Genomic DNA, 5,251 nt, shown 5'->3' on the forward strand with positions numbered 1-5,251 from the left:
CTATGACATACAAAATGTGTTACGTGTTCAAATACACGTTTTTATTTAGAAAGCACTTTTTTGGGAAAATGTTCTGTTTGAGAAATTGTAAATATGGACACAAATTTATATGTATTATTACATGACAAAGTTTATAGAATGTTCCTGCAAATAGTTTAACAAAATTTCTAAATATGAAGTCCAAGAAATAATTAACGAGGCCTGTATATTAAGCCAGTAACAGGTTCCAATAATAATAATAAAAGTACTTTTAAATCATTACTTTTAGAGCTCTTACTATGGTGATGTTCATAGACTCTTTAAATGAATTCTTTTTTTATTATCATCACAATAACACTGCAGGAGTTAAGCAGTTATTATCCCCATATTACAGATGAGTTATGTATGTTTAAAGTAGTAAACTTGCTAATAATCAGCCAATTATAAGGTGAATCTGAATTTTGACCCAGGATTTCTACTTTTAGAATTCATACTTTTAAGCTTACTAGACCATCCTGGAAAGAAATACCTTCACTGGCATCAGAACAGTATATTGCCTATGTTTTTCATTTGTATTAAAAAAACACACAACTTTCTAAAGGCCCAGTGTATTTTTCTTTAGTGATAAAATTTTAAAGGCCTCATGTACAAAGTTGGATTTTATAGTATCTAGAAACTGTTTCTTCCTTACGCATAAAGTCTCCTTTCTCTCTCATACACAGACAAAACAATGGGAAAAATAGAAATTTTTATATGTAAACCATTCTACAAAAGAATTTTCAAGTCTAGTCCCTTACTAAACCCATATGATCATTTGGACCCTCAGATCCATGATGAAAAGTTAGAGAAATTCAGGTAGGCATTTGAGCTATATTGTTGCAACAGACACAAGCAGCAAGTTTTTATACTTCCAACAAAATTCTCCTCCCTTCCTCCTTGTTGCATAGCAATAGCCACCACTTAAAAGAGCAGGCCACCCTTTCTTCCCTGCCCTGTATTGACTAGCAACACTTGGCCCTTTCCACTCTTGGAAAGTAAAACTAACTTTCTTTCTGCATCTCCTCTTTTAGGTGTGAATGCTTTCACAGCCTGTGTCCAAACCCTAACAGGAACAACACCCTTGATTCCTGTCACTGCTTCCTTCTGCTTTATCTCAGGGAATGGTTCTCTGTGTGCAGAACTTTCCTGAATTCCCTTGCCTGACCCACTTTAAAATCAGATGAAATGGTGTAGCTTCCAGAATACAGACACAATTGAACAGAATGGGACAGCATCCTCTTTTGAAGGATGAATAATTTTAGCTATGGGTCCTCTCAAATTTAATTGACTTCAATGTCATTTGCCTTAGAACTATCCCTCTTGTAGTAATTAAGTACATGTCCTGTCTAATAAAAGAATAATATGCAAATTGACCATCACTCCAACACACAAGATGGCTCCCCCATGTGGTCAAAGATCCTGGCCCCATGTGGACACAAGATGGCCACCAGAAGATGGCCAGCAGGGGAGGGAAGTTGGGAGGGACCAGGCCTGCAAGGGAGGGCAGTTGGGGGGCGATCAAGCCTGCAGGGGAGTGCAGTTAGGGGTGACCAGGCCAGCAGAGGAGACAAGTTGGGGGTGACCGGGCCTGCGGGGAAGGGCAGTTGGGGGGGACCCAGGCCTGCAGGGGCAGGCAGTTAGGGGCAAACAGGCTGGCAGGGGAGCAGTTAGGCATCAATCAGGCTGGCAGGAGAGTGGTTAGGGGTGATCAGGCTGGCAGGCAGAAGTGGTTAGGGGCAATCAGGAAAACAGGCAGGCGAGCAGTTGGGAGCCAGCAGTCCTGGATTGTGAGAGGGATGTCCGACTGCCCGTTTAGGCCCCTACATCCCTCGAGGGGTCCCAGATTGGAGAGGGTGCAGGCTGGGCTGAGGGTCACGCCCCCCCCCCCCCCCCGTGCACGAATTTCGTGCACCTGGCCTCTAGTCTACATTAATAAAAGAGAAACATGCAAATTGACCATCACTTTGTGATGCCCACCAGCCAATCAGGAGTGAGTATATAAATTAACCTGACAAAGATGGTGGCAGCCCCGCCCCCCAGCCACTCCAGGCCTCTGGGCAGCAAGCATGCAGGTGCAGAGCGGCCGCACGGGGCGGTATGCCTGCTATGAGGGGGAGGGCAGGGAGCAGAGGAAGCTACAGGAGCAGCGCTCTGGCTGGAGTGAAGACTAAAGGCTCTGGCTGGAGCAAAGATGGAAGGCAGTGGCCAGAGCGAAGGCCTGGGTCCTGAGTGCTGGAGGAAAACTGGTGCTGGCATCCAGGGGAAGGAAGGCCTATTGCATGAATATTCGTGCAACGGGCCTCTAGTATATAATAATCCACATATTTCCCCTAAGAGACACAGAAGATAGGGAAATCTAGGCTCCAATCCTGCCTTTGTCCCATCCCAGCCCTATATTTTTAGCAGGTTATTTAGCATCTCAGATCCACAGTTTTCTAATCACTAAAATGAGAACTATAAAGATGCTTGCTATTTCAGAGTTAAATAAGATAATGTTATCCAGTGCATGGACCACATCAGGTGTTCCAAGACATCAGTGATTTTTATAATTTATATATCCCATAGTTTATGGGTCTTTTTGCCAGTTGCCAGTGCTTAAAGATAGTTAAGAACTCTTCCAAATAGTTGCTTTGTGATTATAAGGCTCTTGTTCTAAACTATCCACAAAGAAACTCATGAGTAGAACATGGCCAAGTTCACATATTAAGCAGCCTTTCTGTCAATGCAGCAATAAAAGTGCTCTAAAAAGGGGGAGAGGAGATATGAAAAGAAAAAAAAAAATCCTTTAAAATAAGAATTACATCTTTTATTTTGGCTTGTGTCAGGGTAATGAAATGCCAATTCAGAAAGTCCCTGGAGCTAAACAAATTCTCTACCATCAGCTCCTGGGCTGTGTCAGCAAAGACAGGTCTGCCTGCAGGAAACAGGAGCTCAGTATCTCCCTGAGGCTCTCTCCCTTCTGGTGCCACAGCCCTGCAGCATTCCTGAAGGCCACAGAGGACACTGGGACCACTGCCAGGCCCTGCCCTCCTTGGCATGAAATCCCAGGCAGACAGCCTTTCTCCTTCCCTGGTTCTCTCCTTCCCTCCCTTTTCCTCTCTCCCTCCTTCCCTCCCTTCCTCCCTCCCTCTCTTCTTCCCTTCTGGGTAGGAAACATACTGTGGTTGCATCCACTTTATCATCTCATTTGCTTTCTGATCTGAACCCTGGCTGCCACAGGGCTGATCAAAGGAAGATGTGAGCTCTCATCTTCACAAAGAAGGCCCTATATTCAAGCAAACATATTAATTCATTGCCTTTTTGCCTGTAGTTGCCTTCCCTTGCTTCCTCTTTCCTATTGTCAATATGGGGGTGGGCAAAAGTAGGTTTACAGTTATAATACAAGTAGAGGCCTGGTGCATGAAATTTGTGCATGGGTAGGGTCCCTAGGCCTGGCCAGCAATCAGGGCCGATCTGGCCTTCTGGCTGCTGACCGGGGCCTTCCTTCATTCTGTGCCACCCTTTGGTGGTCAGCGCACATCATAGTGAGCAATTGAACTCCTGGTGGAACTCCCGAGGGAACACTTTGCATATTAGCCTTTCATATATAGAGATAATTAATAAACAATAATATACTGACAGATCTCAGAGGGGAAGAGGGTGGGGATTAGGCAGGGATTAACCAAAAATCTTATATGCATAGATGTATAGCCCATGGACAATACTATGTTTGGCTTGAAACAGAAAAAACAAAAAAACTGTATTTTTATACTCACAACTATAAACCTACTTTTGCCCACCCCCATATATTTATATTCATTAATTCTCCAGGCCCCCTCCCCCTATATACACTTTCTTTCTTCTCTCTTTTTATGACCCTTTTATTTTCCTTTCTCTTTAAAAATCTTTTTTTCTCCAGTTCATATTCTATTGCAGGTTAAGATAATAAAATTGCTTTTACGCCTATCTTATCCTCCTCATACATGAAAGAAAAAAAAAAGTGTTTGGTTTTTTTTAAAACCCCAGACATGCTCTTATTTTCAGCAGCCTAATTTGTTTTTAATGGTGGCATATGTTACAAAATTCAAGCTCTGTTTTCTTCTTGACTGTCTTCCCCTCTCCGTTCATCATTCCTGCCTCTCCCTCTCTCTCTCCTTGTCTGTCCCCTCCTTTCATGACATGTCCTTCTCCCTAGTCCTTCCTTTTCCCATCTCTCTTTCCTTTTAATGTCCTTTCCCTCTAAGAGAGAATTTTGCAATCCTTCCAAACTCCACCATGCTGCTGCCTCTCTCCCTCTGCTGACTTTCTGCTGAGCTGCTACTTTCAAGGTTTGGAAATTTCAGTAAATCCTTGATAGTTTGCCCTAATTTGGAAAGAAGGTCATTCAGAAATAATAAGCCTGAGAAATAGAATATTTTACAAAAACCTCCACTTGAAGGATATTAAGTGGACACAATATGATTGTTGACAAAGAATGAAGAAAGCTATTCACAGAACTACCAATAACAATTTACTGAGTCCTCTGGGCTGTGGGTGTTGAGATGAACAAGGTTTGATCCCTGCCCTGGAGGAGTTAAAAATATAGTACAGAAAGCACAGCTTGCTTCTTAATGAAGGCAGAATGTGTGAGAAGCTGATTCACTTGACAAACATTAACTCCTGCAATGTGGCTAGAGCTATCGAAACGCAAAAGCAAATCTGACATGGTCTTCACCCTCAGGACACTCAGGACTCCAGTGGAGAATCAATATATACTAAAATGATTACTTTACAAAGCAGAAAACAAACACAATCCTTAAGGTAAAGACAATGAGCAGTCCCTAGGGGAAAGTGATCAATTTAAGCAGGAAGATGAGGAAGGTGCCACAGCAGAGATGGCATGAGATCTGGGTCTTGAAAGACTACTTGTCCTTGAGAGTTGGGAAAGGGGTCAAAACCTTGCAAGCACCACATAGAAAATAGGGTCTCTTCATGTCAATTTCAGTTTACTGTGAGAGACAACCCCTGGTTGAGGATTCTGAGTCTGAGCCCAGGCCTGCTGAGACATGCTTTGATTGATAGCAGTTTCTCCTTCAAACTCAAGCAGGGAAAATAGAGTCATGAATGCCCACTTGTGACTTCGTATGCTCAGGAGACAGTACTGCACAGGAAAGATTCAGAGGTGGGAAAGTGATTGGCACATTAATGGAGAGAGGCAGTGGCCCAGTATGGATGTTGGATAGGTTGTGAAGGGAAGCAGTCGAGGTGACACAAG

This window comes from Plecotus auritus (genome assembly GCF_963455305.1).
Source record: "Plecotus auritus genome assembly, chromosome: 2".
NCBI lineage: Eukaryota > Metazoa > Chordata > Mammalia > Chiroptera > Vespertilionidae > Plecotus > Plecotus auritus.